Below are 17,200 nucleotides of genomic sequence, written 5' to 3' on the forward strand. Positions count from 1 at the left end.
CCTGGAACAAGGTGTACATCTTGATGAACCTCTTGAACCACCAAAGGAACCCCCACAACTCCCTGCTGCTGAATATCAACTAGGTTATCATTGTCTTGCAGAATATCACCATCTTCCCCTTCTGCTTGATAAGCAAGTAGAATGTTTTGCAAGCCCATGCCCATAGGATTAATTGGTGCACCTTGATTGACCTCTTCACTAGCAGTGTGAGTGTTAGACCAGATTCCATCTGATAGAGAAATAGTAGTGGTGATGCTGCTATTTGGAGCACCGTCCTCTTGTAAAACAGGCAGTTCTACTTGCTGTTGAAGTGGTTGTGGTTGTGGAATATTGGCTTGAGAAAATGCCCAATGACCTTGCTCTTCCTGCTCTTCCCAATCTTCCCAATCTTCATTCTGTGCTGGCTCATTATTAAGTGGAACTGGCTGAAAACCTGGGAAATCATTGGCATGCTGTGGAATAGGGTGTGGGTCCACTCCAGGAGGTGGAATTGGACCCTCATCAGCAGGGCCCCCTCCCAACATTTCTTCTAACAGAACCTCAACTGAACTAGTCCAGGATTCCTCCTCAAAACACTCTTCTTCAGACCACCTGATGCTTTTTGGTATATCTATGAGCTCAGTCACTCTAGCCTTAACTAAGATCTTTCCTTTCAGAGCATCTTCCCTCTCCCAGCTTATGATTCTGCCCCACTTGGCAATGGCAGCTGCAATATCCTCAGTGTTGCAGTAATCGAAACGAACTCCCACAAACAGTAACCAGCAGGTTCTATTAAAATGAAGCCGACACCAATTCCTTCCCTCATTGTGCTTAGTGAATGATATGAAAACATCCCCAAATGGGTGAGGACTTTGCCTGATAAGACGATCTCTATCTCTAACATGAAGGAACTGAACATACGCCTCACCAAATGGACATGGCTGGATTTCTCTGAACCCAAATTCCTCAACTCCTTGGAAAAACTCCTCAAGAACTTCTCTGGCATTTGGAAAAAATACCTCATTTGGATGCGGCTGAATGGTAGCAATCGCCCAATCCACATGCCTCCTTGGGCGATGTGGCAAGATTGCCCTGGAAACCCCAGTTCGCCCTGCCACCTCAAAAATCTGAAAACCATGAGGAACTATGGGAATGTTAGCCATGGCCGTCGCTTCTGAAGAACGAACCACCAATGCCCGCTCCACCGATGTTGATGAAGACGGAGAGCTTGTTGAGGTGGAAGCAGTGGTGGAGGCAGAGTTGGTAGGAACAGAGGAATGTGAGGAGGCAGGCTGCAGTCGTGGTTGGAAATTTGGAAAGAGGTCCTTGACCAGCTCCATAAATGACAAGACCTGCCTAATCAGTTGAGCCGGGCCGACACATTTGAACCAGGCCTCCTTCTCACTCTCAGCCCAGGCCTGCTTGGGTGGGCTCGGAAAAGAGCTAAACGGCATAAAAGGCCATAGCCCAGGTAACTTCGGCGCCAAGCAATTACGTGCATAGTGGCCTTGACCCTCGCATGCAAAACACAGCATGTACGTGCGAGGGGCAGCATGTTGAGACATCCGAGGCTGATTAAGGGACCCATTTAGCTCTGAATTAATAGTGGGCGAATTGAAAGCGTACCCTTGATTGCCTTCGGATTGAATGGGACCCGATAATCGCTCAAAGACCGATCGACCATTTCTGACCACCGAGCTGTAGCTCCAGCAATCGCCGGAGTTGTTGGATACGGCCTTGCCATGCCTACCAACCAAGTTCCACTCATTATCAAGCTCACTGTAAAAAGCTAGTTCTTCTCTATGCCAATTCGGCCCACCATAGTTCCACAAACTAAACACCACCTCAAAATCTTGCTCAACAATTCTACCATTGTTATAGATCTCAAAACCAACGAACTTTGAGGCAACCAAAAACTTGAAAGTTCTATCTCTCAAATGACGAACCCTAAAGCCTTGAGCATAACCACCAAACATGGCCAGGAGAGAAACACTAACCGTGTGTATGTCAAGCTTGAAGGTTGATCGGCAGAAAGAAACCACCAAGATGAACTCTTGTTGACGAAAGCCAAGAGAAAACACCACCGGATGCCCAAACTTGGTTCTCATATCTGCTTGGAACTTTCTGCCATGATCAAAGTTCAGGGCAAAAGGAGCCATCTTGGAGGGTGGCTGCCGTGGCCAGAGTGGCTGCCGGCAGGAGTGGTGGCCGTCGGGGCCGGAGTGGCCATCGGCGCAAAATCACCTTGGAGTCGCCTAGGTGGAGCTAGGTGGATCATGAGAATTTTGATCGGTGGGAAAACTTTTGTCGATCATATCTCCATATGACTCTTGTTCATCTTTCGATTCTTTGTGCTTCGAGGTTAGAATTATTCTGGTAGAACTTCAAGATAATTGAGTGTTATATGCATACATGGTCTGACCATCCCCATCTTACACCTCACGTCCTGTTTGTACTCATGTGGACATGACGCACTCTGGAACGCTAGGTGTTAAAGAAGTTTGCAACACTAGGAAGAGCACCTTATAAATTGATATTTACTGTGAGAGATCACTCTAATAATTGACAACTGCACAATCAAAGGGTGCAAACAACAAAAGGATAAACATCTCAGGCAATTCATAATAGCATGACATGGTATAGCCCTGGGCACTGGGAGATCTTCATGATCGACTTCAATCTTCAGTTGAAGTAATGTGGCGGCCAATATTTCATTGTCGTGATAACCGTTTCAAGAAATGTTGCCGTGGTGGCAATCTCAAAAAACGTGGCCATGGCAACCGTTTCAAAAAAGTTGTCGTGGAACCAAAAATCTGAAATTCCTTCATGGCACGAAATTATAGCTCATCGCCCCGTGCCTAGGTACATATTCTCCTTGTCAAGCCTCTCCATTTACGTCTTGTCACCATCACATGTAATCTATCTCTATGATATTTACATTAAGGTGGCAATCTCGTGGCTCCAGCCATCATGTCGTGATGCGCATGCCACTTTACATTACATCATATAACCATCTCACACATAATCTCATTATCATGATAAAGGCTATACCACATCATATGCAAACCCTGCAAAACCAAGTTAGACGTCCTCTAATCGGTTTTAGCAAAAATTAATTTACGTGGTTAACCAGTTTTATCAATTAAGACTACCTACCAACACAAGCACAACAAGGCAATGTTCTTGATGCTAGATTAAGTTTCGGGGTGTGTGAAAGAGAGACTTAATTAAAAGTCTCATCCCCCACACTAAACTTCATAAATACACTTGACCCCCTAGAAGATCATCCATCTTCGGCACCCTCTTGTGTACGCACTATTCCCGACTATGATGTAGCCCAAGGAACTGTTACCAGATCATTGACAGCCAGAGCCGATCAATTGTCAGAACCTTGTAGCAAAACAACATCATTTTGCCAATGAATTGGAACGAAGCAACACTCGTGGGAAGCATAGGAAGAACATCAACCCTCACATATCAGATGTGATCTAGATCACAACCTGCATCAACTCATAAACCTTCTCATGATGCCACTGTTGGGAAACGTAGTAGAAAACAAAAAAACTAGCCCTACGAACACCCAAGAACTATATGAAGATGCATAATGGGTTGTGATCAATGATCGTTACCGACTCCGGGAGTGCAACGGAAGTAGATGAGTCGGTGTAGATCATACTTGAAGTCCCTCGAACATTGATGACGATCCTATGACCCGCCCACAAATGATCCCTCGAACGGAAGACCGAAAGCACGGCAACTCTACTTCGTTACAAGCGTACGGTCTTCACGGTCTAGCAGCGCTTCGCCGTCCAGAGGTAATCGTGGCCGGAGAATTGGAGGGAGGAGATTAGAACCACATAGGGCTTCTAAATGTCAGGATTAAAGGTGGCTAGGGCTCGCTCTAATTAGTCAACTAGGACCAACTACAATGTGCACTAGATCAACTAGAGGAGGCTCCAAAACTTATATCTCTGTGACGCCCGGATAATTAAGCTACAGTAATCCCCTGCTAATGATGCTAGGTCATCACATTACTATTGCTAATCCTTGCTTGATCCAAATCTTTGTTCAAACTCAAATTCAAATTAAAGCCAAGAATTCAAATTTCTCAAACACGCAAAATAAAATGTTCAAAGTGTGGCAAATATTCCATAACTAATTATGGTGGTGACTCAACATGTTTTTAAAGTATTTTAATGTCCTTCTATGAATATAACAGTGGCTAAAAACAATTATTAAGTGCTTTTGAGTTATTAAACTATTTCGAACTGTTTTATTGAAGTGACAAGTTATTTATGGCAGTAGCCTAATTATAGTTACTAATTTATGTGCTAACATTATATTCTATAAAACTAAAAATAAAGTAAAACTTATAAGAAAACAAGAAATATAAAAAGAAAAAGAAAATGTGAAAATAAAAGGGTAAAAGGAAATACCCCTGCCGCCCCCACTGGGCCTAGCCCAAAAGACCGATCCAGCCAGCCCAACCCCTACCCCCGGTCGATCGCCCTGTTCCTCCGACCAGTCGCTACAGGGGCTCGTCCCGCCCTAACCACCACGCCAGCGTAGAGGGTGGGGGGATAAGGCCGCCCCCTGGCACCTCGGTTCCCCCCTTGCCTCACTCTTTTGCCACCCCACTCCCCTCTCCCTCGTTGCTCTCTCTCCCTCACCCAGATCCACCACCACCAACGCCCGCCGTCGCCAACCGCCTCGCTCCACCGCAGCCAACGGCCTCCCTGGGGCTCAACGGGTTGCTCTACGGCCTCCTCGGCGTTGTCCTCGTCCTCTACGCGCGTGCGGCCAAACAATGGAGTTGTCCTGCATCACGTCGTCGTCGTCTTCTCCACCTCCGACCACCATGGTGTACCACTGCTCCGTCAACCTCTGCTGCTCCTAAACCTATCGGCGGCCTTTCTTGAGCCTCCCGGTGAGCTCCTCTCCCTCTCCCCTCACTACCCCGCTTCTCTCCGCGCCCGTAGCCGCCGTTCCCGCTGTGGCCGAGCTCCGTCGCCCGCGCCGGTCGTGCCCCACAGGCCTCCCCACCGTACTCCGGCCAAGCCTCCCCCGCGCTCGTGCTTGCCACACCCGGGCCGCGCCCTACTCCCCTCAACCGTGCCTGTTGCTCCGGCCCCGCTCGCCCACATGCAGCCAACTCCGCCCGCGCCCGCGCATGGCCTCGCTGCCGCCTCCCACGGCTCGCTCGCCGCTGCCCCGTGCCACTGACGTCGTGTGCTGCTACTACCACTTTTTGCTGCTGCGCCCACAGCTGCCGCTGCTGCTTGCCACCATCGCATCTGCCGCCGCTGCTTTAGGCCGCCGCTGCCTCGCCTCCCCGTTGCCCCGTGCTCGGCCTCGCTTCCCTGCCGACTGCAGCTGCTGCACTTGCTCCGCCGTGTCGCCCCTGCCTTAAAGCCCGGCACGCAGACCGACACCACCCGCGCCTCCTTGCGCCGCACCTTGCACGCCCGCTCGCGTCGGCCTCGACCGCTGCCACCGTCGTCGTCTTCCCACGGTGCCCCGATCTCCTGCCCCTCGGTCCGGTGGCCGCCTCGCTCGCGCCGCCCGCCTATGCCGGCCACCGCTCTCCGGGCCTCGCCCCTCGCCCCACATCGCCCATCACCGGTCTCCACTAGACCCAGTCGCGCCCCGTCGTGGCCACGTCCATCGGCGGGGTCCACCCCGTGGGGGGCCCACCCGCGCCTGCTAAGGCACCCGCTCCAGTGGCCTTTTGTTCCACTAGCAGCCGGGCCCCATGACCCTGTACAAAAAATATGTAAAAAAATGTATATAAAAATATAATTAATTAATTAGTTAGTTAGTTAATTAACTTAATTAAAATGGTTTAATTAAAACAATCACTTAGTTAGTCTAACTAATTCGTAGTTAGCTAAATGAATGTATGACAGGGGTCCCACCCCCTGTTGACAACGTTGACTGGTCAACTGGGTCCCCCTGGCCCACATGTCATCCTTTGTGCACACTTCTGTGTACACAGATGTGGGTACACGTAGCAATTTTTTATTATTTTTGATTTAAATTAAATTCCTAAATATTGTTAAAACTTTGAAAAATCATATAAAATAATTTCTAACTCGGATGAAAAAGTTTTATACATGAAAGTTGCTCAGAACGGCGAGATGAATCCGAAAACGCGGTCCGTTCGTCCACCACACGTCCCTAGCATAGCGAGCATCAAACCTTTCCACTCTGATTCATTTGTCCTGAAATGAATAACTCCGGGAAAACTTTCTTGAATGTTTTCCCCCTTCGCTGGTATCGTGTAGCACCCCGCGGCACCCCTAGCACCGCTTGTTGTTATGTCATGCATCTATGTGCTTTGTATTAATTGTTTCATCCCCCTCCTCTCTTCGGTAGACCCCGAGACCACTTTGGATGCCACTGTGATCGACTACGTCGATGACGACCCTTCTTCCCTTTCAGCGGAGCTTCCCAGCAAGCCCCCCTTGATCATCCCGATATCGCCCATTCTATTCTCTCATGCTTGCATCAGATTTTTCTACTGTAATTGATTGCTCCTATTCTGATGCATTGCCTGCTTTTGTACCTGCTTATTGTTACCTGCCTGCTTATCCTAAACTTCTTAGTATAGGTTGGCTAGTGATCCATCAGCGGCCCCCACCTTGTCCTAGTTGCCCCTGATTCATCAGCGACGACTCGATCAACGTGATTGACGACCAGCGCCCGACACCTCACATAACTTCACCTCCCCCCTTAGTTGTATGACTCTGCATAGTTACTATCGAGTGTCGAGGGTGATACCTCATAACGCACTCGTGATGATAACTCTGTACTATAGCTATTCGGTCATGGTCATCAAGGGTGATTCCTCCTTTACCACTCCCGATACGACTCTGTCGTGCAACCCCTCAAGTGTGAACCTCGAGGGTGGTTCCTCTTACGTTCACCTTGACGATTACCTCGAGTGGAATCCACCGAGGGCGATTTGTCGGGTTTTCCCCTTGATGTTTGGACACACAGTTACATTGACTTTACATGAGACCTTGATGAAAGTCGGGTGGACCCGAAAAGCACCCGCAAGATAATTACGTGCCACGGTCGGGCATTCTGGGCCCTTGCCATAAGTCCACGAGACGGGGCGACGGGGTCACATCGATCGTGAGTCTCTGCTTGTCTCCGCAAGCCCCTAATACATTAATGGTTTGGGTATTTGTTCTGAGTTGGCCTCTGGATTTTACGCACTAACCACCACGTGAGAATAGTTATGGGCCTCGATGTCACAATATCAGCCAAAGATTATTCACACGTCCAGTTCAGCATTGCGGCCGGGCTGGGTCGCGACATCCAGGCAGAGGTGGTGCTAGTATCCCGCACAATGACCCGGAGTGCTACGGGCGATGGGCCCAGACCCTCAGAGTGCTTAGGATGTAGATCAGTGCGGACCTCTCTGCTGAGCCTAGGTAGGGTTGCAACGTGTTGATCTTCCGAGGCCGGGCATTGTCCCAGAAAAGTGTGTCCGACCAGAGTAATCAAGCCTGTTGGAAAACGAGGTGCACCCCTGCAGGGAAGATTTTCTATTAATAGCCGTGTCCACGGTAATGGGCGTTCAGACTTGTATCCTGATCTTATACAACTAGAAATGGATGCTTGAGATATGTGGCTCCGAGATTTCTTTTCCTTAGGGAGTCGGGGAAGGATCCCTGGGCGTTGTTTCTGCAACATGTTTGTTAAATATTAAAATGCTATTCTTTACTCCTCTACATGCTGCAAAATGCTTGGAGCTGCTTGAAGATGCTAGTCTTCGATAGGCTAGGCCTTCGCCCTCTATTCTGGCATTCTCCAGTTGAGTCCATAGATACAAACCTTCCATTTGATACCAATGCATACTTAGTATAGATCTGATGCTTGCGAGTACTTTGGATGAGTACTCACGGTTGCTTTGCTACCCCCTTTTTCCCCTTCTTTCTTCTTTCCAGTTGATGCAACCAGCTGGTAGATCCCTGGAGCCAGATGCCACCATCGATGGATGCTGCTACGTGGAGACCGCCGACTACCACGAGTAGTTAGGAGGTCCCAGGCAAGAGGCTTTGCCTCTTCGATCATCGTTGCTTTTATGTTTTCTTAAGGCATCCTTGTTTAACTTATGTCTGTACTCAGATGTTGTTGCTTCCACTGACTCTTGTGTATCAAGCTTTTTTATTCGAGTCCTCAAGGCCCCTGGCTTGTAATATAAAGCTTGTATTATTTCAATTTGAGTTTAGAGTTGAGTTGTGATATCTTCCCGTGAGTCCCTGATCTGGATCGTACACATTTGTGTGTATGATTAGTGTATGATTGAATCGGGGGCGTCACAAGTTGGTATCAAAGCCGACTGCATGTAGAACCCCCTTTCCAACTCCTTGGCCGAAGTTGAGTCTAGTCTTTGAAAAACTGATTTACTAACATGGTTGTGTGGCTTACGGTCCCACGTCGCCAATGGGTGGTATTAATTAGGATCTTTTACTCCTCGTCTATACTCTGGAACTCTGATCTCTTTTCTATTCGGGTTAAATGATTTTGCTAAATCTAACATTAGGATCTCGTGATCACATCCACCCGGAGATTTGTATTACCCCTTTCTTGAATTAAGGGACAAGATCTGCTTCATAATGTTCATTGACCGTAGGATCCTCTTATTTAGGGCACCCTGCATCGTCACTTTCAAATCCCTCGTTCCTGAGGTTTTCCCTGATGTTGATGTATCCTTTTCTATATCCCACTATTGTATCCCTCCCTCGCATGCATACGTGCCGCCTAGTATGTCTAAGGTTCTTCTCTTGTCTGAACTCATACGAACAACATGTAATTGGCTCTATATATGTATCAGTACGTCTTCAATGACTACTTTTTTGTACATATTGCGCCTTTGCTCATTGTTCAAGTTACACCATGAATGACTCCATACACTGGCTCCACCCCTTGCTAAACTACCCCTATTACATTTAAGTAGGATGCTCAGAACTGCTGGTCGTGTGGCCGTGGTGGCGACATTCCACCATCGCCCGAATTCATGGCTAGAAGGATATAGCAATTTGATGCTGAATCCACAGTTCATGGAAAGAGTCGTGACTCACCTTCCGCGCCCCAATATGAATTAGCAACTAGCCCTAGCAACTCTGCAAGGCTTTGCTCGTCTCAACCGTGTCATCTATCGCATCTCAACTCAGCCCCTTGATGCTGATGACTGGCTCTGTGACATCACTTTCGAGTTGGAGTCTGCTGATGTAGCCCCTGCCAACTATGTCACCTTCGTGGCCTATTACCTGAAATGTCCTGCTGCTCAATGGTGGGACAACCATAAGCGTTCCTTACCTATTGAAACCGCCATTACTTGGCCGAAATTCCAAGCTGCATTCCGCGGGCCAATGTCGAACCACCATGGTTAGTCACAACATCCCCGTTGAACTTGAAGGTTTGGAATTCCATGCTTCCCCCATTGTTTTGAAGTCTTCCAATGGTGACCTCATTATGGGAATGGAATGATTGAAACCACATACCGCTTCTATCATTTGCGCCACTAAAACCGTCCATCTACATCCATCAAATGAGATAGTATGCTACCAAGCTCATCTTGTTTGAAATGCCGAAGCACAGATTTATTCCTTGAATGCGTGAAACTCTTCTCCTTTTTCTGAGAATTGATAGTGCTTCTTCACCAATGTTTGCACTAAAATTGTGGCGGCATTTTACTTTTGGTACTCATTGCGAGATCTTCATTGATCATCAAAGTCTGAAGTAATTGTTTACTTAGCTAGATCTGGATCTCCGTCAGCAGCGATGTGTGGAAACAAATACAGACTATGACTACGGTATTTCTTATACCCCTGGCAAGGCTAATGTCATGGTCGATGCCCTGTGTCGCAAGTCTTATCGCAAAAACCCCATGTGAGGGAGTCCTGGACTAGGGGGTGTCCGGACAGTCGGACTATCATTGTCCGCCGGACTCCAAGACTACGAAGATACAAGATTGAAGACTCCGTCCCGTGTCCGGATGGGACTTTCCTTGGCATGGAAGGCAAGCTTGGCAATACGGATATGTAGATCTCCTACCATTGTAACCGACTCTGTGTAACCCTAGCCTCCTCCGGTGTCTATATAAACCGGAGGGCTTTAGTCCGTAGGACACAAAACATACATTACAATAATCATACCATAGGCTAGCTTTAGGGTTTAGCCTCCTTGATCTCGTGTTACATCCACTCTTGTACTACCCATATCATCAATATTAATCAAGCAGGACGTAGGGTTTTACCTCCATCAAGAGGGCCCGAACCTGGGTAAAACATCGTGTCCCTCGTCTCCTGTTACCATTCGCCTAGATGCACAGTTCGGGACCCCCTAACCGAGATCCGCCGGTTTTGACACCGACATTGGTGCTTTCATTGAGAGTTCCTCTGTGCCGTCACCGATAGGCTCGATGGCGTCTTCAACTAACAACGCTGCCCAGGGTGAGACTTTTTCCCCAGACAGATCTTTGTATTCGGTGGCTTCACTCTGTGGGCTAATTCGCTTGGCCATCTGGAGAAGATCGAAAGCTACGCCCCTGGCCGTCAGGTCAGATTCGGAAGTCTAAACTTCACGGCCGACGTCCGCGGAAACTTGATCTTCGACGGGCTCGAGCCACAGCCAAGCGAGCCGCACTATAACGATGGGCATGATCTAGCTCTGCCGCCGAACAGTGCCTTGGTGGCCGCACACGAATCCGCTTCGGCCATTAGTCCGGAGCCGATCTCTCGGATTGAGGATCGGTGGATAGACACCGCCTTGGGGGCTTCAACTTCCACGACGATGGAGCCGAACACTAATCTTGTCCCTCGCGAAACTCGTGATTCCGAGGTGCCGGACTCCTTGCCGGACTCCAGACCTCCCGCGCCCCTACCAATCGAGTCGGATTGGGCGCCGGTTATGGAATTCACCGTCGCGGACATCTTCCAATACTCGCCTTTTGGCGACATCCTGAATTCGCTAAAGCATCTCTCGTTATCGGGAGAGCCCTGGCCGGACTATGGCCAGGATGGTTGGGATACGGGCGATGAAGAAATCCAGAGCCCACCCACCACCCACCTTGTAGCCACTGTCGACGATCTAACCGACATGCTAGACTACGACTCCGAAGACATCGACGGTATAGACGACGATGCCGGAGACGAACAGGAAACAGCGCCTATAGGGCACGGGAGGACCACCTCGTCATATGACATATACATGGTGGACACCCCAAAAGAGAGCGATAACGAGGACCAACGGGCCGCGGCAGAAGATAACCCCGCCGATAAACAACCAAAATGGCGGCGCAGACGCCGCCCTAAGTCCCGCCTCGACAACAACAACGCTCCTAAGGACCCCGCAATACAGCAGGGAACAAAAGTGGACGACGAACATGCAGATAAGCAACTGTCCGAACAGGACGAGTCAGATAATCAGTCCAGGCCCGGCGAAAACGACAGTTCGGACGATCTCACGCCGGACACGCCGCCGGAAGGTAAAAACCTTCGGAAAAGACTCATCAACACTGCAAGAAGCTTGAAGAAGGAAAAGCGGAAGCTCAAAACAGCGAAAGACACACTCAAAATGAGGTGGAGCAAAGTACTCAAAACCGCGGATAAATACGGCAGTGGCCACCAATCAAAGAGCTACCCGAAGCGCAAGCTGCTACCAGAATTCGACGACGAGGCCATAGAGCCCCCACAGTCAAAAAATAAAGAGGCTGCCTGGTTGGATAGACGGCCGGATGACAGGCCAAATTCTGAAAGCGGCGCCGCACATAAACCAACCAATGAACTTGGAAGGACAGATGGCCCAGCCGGGTCCATCTACGGGCCAAAGAAGAAGGCCCCAGGAAGCAAGGCAACACGTCAAGTGTCCGAAGTTAGCGGCACACCCAAATACAGGGGCGCCGCACACCCACTATGTTTCACCAATGAGGTGCTGGACCATGAATTCCCAGCAGGATTTAAACCAATAAACATAGAGGCCTACGATGGTACAACAGACCCTGGAGTCTGGATAGAAGATTATATACTACATATACACATGGCCAGAGGAGATGATCTCCACGCCATAAAATACCTACCCCTCAAGCTCAAAGGGCCAGCCCGTCATTGGCTTAAAGGCCTCCCAGAAAACACTGTCGGAAGTAGGGAAGAGCTCGAGGACGCGTTTAGAGCAAATTTTCAAGGGACTTATATCCGCCCTCCGGATGCAGATGATCTAAGTCACATAACTCAACAGCCCGGAGAGTCAGCGCGCAAATTCTAGAACAGGTTCCTTACTAAAAGGAACCAAATAGTCGACTATCCGGACGCCAAAGCCTTAGCAGCTTTTAAACACAACGTCCGCGACGAATGGCTTGCCAGACACCTCGGCCAAGAGAAACCGAGGACAATGTCCGCGCTAACAAGCCTCATGACCCGCTTTTGTGCGGGAGAGGATAGCTGGCTAGCAAGATGCAGCACCAGCGACCCAAGTACATCCGAGATAAGAGATGGAAACGGAAAATCAGGGCGCAGAAAAGAGCAGCGCCGGAATAAAGAGAAAAGCCCAAAGAGCACGGCAGTCACCGCCGGATTCAAAAGCTCGCGGCCAAGCAACAAAACACCGCCTCTTAAGCACGACAGCGATGAGCTGTCCAACTTAAACAAGATTCTGGGTCAGATATGTCAAATCCACAGTACCCCCGGAAGGCCTGCAAACCACACCCATCGAGATTGTTGGGTTTTTAAACAGTCCGGCCGACTAAACGCCGAACACAAGGGGCTCGACGCGTCAAGCAAAGACGATAAACCCCACCAGCAGAACATCGGAAAACAAAAGACTTTCCCACAAGAGGTCAAAGCAGTAAACTCACTTCATGTGATAATACGGAAAAATAGTGCGGCACTTCCTAAAAAGAGTCTCGCACGGTCCAACCCAGCAGACCATAGAGATTGGATATCAAAACCAATCACTTTCGACCACCTGGACTATTCTAGAAGCGTTCGAAACGCGGGATGGACTGCCCTGATATTGAATCCCATAATCGACGGACTACAATTTACTAAAGTCCTAATGGACGGAGGCAGCGACTTAAACCTGCTGTATTCAAACACAATCCGCAAGATGGGGATAGACCCTACCAAAATTCGACACAGCCGCACTTCCTTCAAAGGAGTGACGCCAGGCCCTTATGCCAAGTGCACAGGCTCCCTATTACTAGAAGTCGTGTTCGGATCACCGAACAACTTTCGGCGCGAAAAACTAATTTTTCATATCGTCCCATTTAAAAGTGGATATCAAGCACTCTTGGGACGAAAGGCTTTTGTCCCTTTCAACGCCATACCGCATTACGCGTCTCTTACACTTAAGATGCCCGGTCCGCGTGGCATCATTTCAGTGCGAGGGTCACCCAAAGACCCCGGACACGGATAGACGAGTCCGGCATCAGTAGGCTAGGGGCTCCCTAGCCACACACCCCTTCACAAGGGGCTGCGCGCACAAACAACCACGGGTTCATTCAAACGCCGCTTTACTTATTTACATTTTTTCCTTCACACATACCTTTTTTCGCACAAATTGTTTTCAAACTAAGCGTTCCTCTCTTTTTACAGATGAACAACGTGCATACCCGTCCAGGATAACGGCACAACGAAGACACAGGCTCAGACGTGCAGTAGGGACCCGTTGCGACGATTCTTTTCAGATTAAGACCCTGCGTAAACCTTTTTTACTGTCTCTTGTTGTTATTCTCCCTTGGTTTCTCCCTATAACCAAAGCGGAGCCTGATGTTTTGGCATCGGCCGCGTCAGAAGACCATGCCCGTACCTGGACACTAGGGGCTTAGGGCATTATTCTGCCCATTATTATAAAGACCGAACACCTTCGGGAGTGTTCGGCGTCTCGAGTTAGGCATTATATGCATCAGCTCCGAATCATCTCTTTGGTCAAATGTTGGGTTTGCCCGGCTCCTGTGTTTTGCTGCCTTACGTTCCGTATCATCGGCTAACGCGGCACCAGGAGAACTACTGCGATTGTGCCCCAGTTCGGCTGGGCGAGCACCTCAGTAGAGAAAGCCGAAAACTGACTGTCATGATATAGCGAGAGACTGGTCAACCACTCGATCGACTACCGGAATGTTTAGAATTCCCCGCTTTGACGAAGGACCGTTTCCCGGTCAGGCACACACGTGCCCCGAACTCGGAGAAGTGCGGTGCCCCAAGGGGCTATATCGTAGCCCCACCCTCGAACTCCACTGGCTAAGTGAAAGTGATAAAGCATTATAGTCTGGATTGCCTCGTTTGCTATGCTATCACCTCCTTAACAGGACCGAGACGTCGGATTAAGTGTGAAAAAGCGCTATTTTTGCGAACACCCCCGCACTTTGTGCGTGGGGGCTGAAGCCGAAGACTGCAATCTTTCAGGTTATACAAATGTATACGTAAACGGCCGCATAGGAGAAATTTTACTACTTGGGACGCACAAGTATAAAAAGCGGTTATAGCATAATAATCATTTTACAAGCTAAAACGTTCATTTGAACGTGATATTTTTCGAGCACTGCGACTCTATTACACGAGCGCCACGCATAACTTCCCCAAAATAGTGCTCGGCGGGTAACCGGCTTTCATCCGAACCCTGGGCGGCAATAGCGGTGGCATCCATCTCTGTCCAATTTGTCTTCACACGGGCAAGAGCCATCCGCGCGCCTTCAATGCAGGCCGACCGCTTCATCTCCTTGATATGCGGCACCGCTCCAAGAAATTGCTGCAGTAAGCCGAAATAGCTCATCGCCTTGGGCCTCTCTGGCCAGACATGAGCCACGATGTCAGTCATGGCAAGTCCGGACAATCTATTTAGCTCGGCCCATTCGGCCAACCGATCGGTCAACGGAAGTGAACAATCCGGACTATGGAATTGAGACCAAAATAGCTCTTCCGTCTTGTGATCCTTCTGGCTCCGGAAGTGCTCAACGGCATCAGCCGCACTTGCCGCTAAGTCCATATACGGATCCTCCGGACTCCACAGCTGGCCAAATTGAGCATACTTTTGATCCATAAACCGGCGACGCAGCAGAAAAGGCTTGCCAGCCACGATATCTCCGGCCTGGCGCAGCTCCTCCTTCATGGCCCGCATTGCAGAACGGGCATCCTTGGCCTCGGCGGTGGCCTTCCCCAGGTCTTTCCGCTCCAATAAGCGCTCCTTTTCAAGAGCCTCATTGCGGTCGGCAGCATCCTTTAATTTCACGGCCAATTCGGCCACCTCTTCCCTACTTAGGCAGTGTGCAGCCTTTTCAGCTTTCAACTCCTCGGCCGCCCTCGAGGCAGCCGCGTCACTCCTTCGGGCTTGCTCCTTAGCTTGAGCAAGTTCGGCTCGAAGGCTCTCCACAGCAGCAGCACCGTCTGTACCACAGCATATAATTTATCAGAGGAGGGCTTTGACCCCCTTAATAAAACGACTGCGGAGAACCCATTTACCTCGCGACTCGTCAAGTCGCCGGTTGACAAGTGTGATGTCCGCATCCGCCACGTCAAGTTGTCGCATTAACTCGGCAACTCCACCAGTCCGGCTAGCCCTCGGACTATCCGCCACCTGCATAGGAACGGTGGCATTCATTACTTGCGATTTTGATCCTCGGCACGCTGTCGTTTTCGACAACCTACCGAGTCTCAGGGGCTACTACCTATACAGGGCGCACTTTTATGTGCAAAACTGCCAAAAAAATAGGTGCGTCATTTTCGCGTACCTCAAATCCCGCCAGCAAACTCGTAGCGGCTTCACGCAATCCGCTCTCGGCGGACGAAATCCTTCCAATCACCATACACATCAACGCACGGTGATCTTCTGAGATGGACGCCCTCTCCAGCAGATTCTTCAGTTCTCCCGGCCGGACACTAGAGGGCGCCGAACTCTCCGGCCCCTCCGGACTCGGGGACACCCTCCGTGACGATACTTCAGGCTCGTCTGCCCTATCTGACGGCGCAGCAGACGGGGGCGTTTCGCTCTCCATCATCTCCGGAAGAAGGTCCCCCGAAGATGAACTCATCTGCGAAGGCTGCAAATCCGAACTACAAGATAAAAATTTCGGTCACCCACAGAAGCACAAATGGAGGTATTTTTTTACTAATGAACTCCCCTTTTCATACTCACGGCTCGTTGGAGGGCTGATCCTTTGGTGATGATTGTATGTCCGGATTCTCCCCGGACGCCGGACCCCCCGGTGAAGATCTCTTCCCCCGTTTAGGGGCTTTGGCCTCCGGATCTTCGGAGGCAGTCCTCTTCTCCCTCTGGAAGGAGGGGTTTTTGATTCCCCCCTCTTCAGACGCCCCTTTGGGCGGAATAATAGCTCCTTTATCTTTCCCATCGCTCCCTTTCACGGGCACGACCTCCAACATTCTGACCAGCACGGGCTCCAGTGCGGTCTCTGGGAGGGGAGCCGGACACCTTATCAGCTTCGATCGCACTACCCACTCCTGTGAAAAGTAATGGGTCAGGAGGCGAACTCTAGAAAAGAAGATAAATAGAACGTCCGGACTCTGAGCTATTTACCTGAGTATCCGGGTGATTGCGGCTTAGGCCTGCGTCCTTGGTCAATTCCGGACACGCCACCTGCGGTCCGAAGAACAACTTGTACATCTCCACGGGTGTCGCACCCATGAAGTGTTGGAGGATTCGACGTCCCTCCGGGTTGAACTCCCATAGACGGAGAGGACGGCGTTTGCAGGGCAGGAGACGCCTGGTTAGCATTACCTGCATCACCACGACCAGATTGATCTCCCTCGCTTGGAGGTCTCGAATCCGGCCCTGCAGTGAGGGCACGTCTTCGTACGGCCCCCAATTGAGCCCTTGGTTGACCCACGACATCCGTCAGCGTGGAGGTCCCGGGCGGAATGAAGGCGGCGGCTTTTGCTTGCTGCCCTTCAGAGCGGTGATATAGAACCACTCCTGTTGCCACAGTCCGAGTTCCTCTTGGAAGGAACCCTCAGGCCACGGGGCATCGGCCCTTATGCTTATGGCCGCCCCGCCGCACTCCGCTTGACGCCCCCCGATCATCTTCGGCTCCACATTGAAGATCTTCAGCAACAGGCCGAAGTGGGGGGTGATGCGGAGGAAGGCCTCGCAGACGATAATGAATGCGGAGATATGGAGGATGGACTCCGGAGCCAAATCGCGAAAATCCAGCCCGTAGTAGAACATGAGCCCTCTCACGAAGGGGTCCGTCGGGAAACCT

The sequence above is a fragment of the Triticum dicoccoides genome, chromosome 3B (assembly GCF_002162155.2).
Source record: "Triticum dicoccoides isolate Atlit2015 ecotype Zavitan chromosome 3B, WEW_v2.0, whole genome shotgun sequence".
NCBI lineage: Eukaryota > Viridiplantae > Streptophyta > Magnoliopsida > Poales > Poaceae > Triticum > Triticum dicoccoides.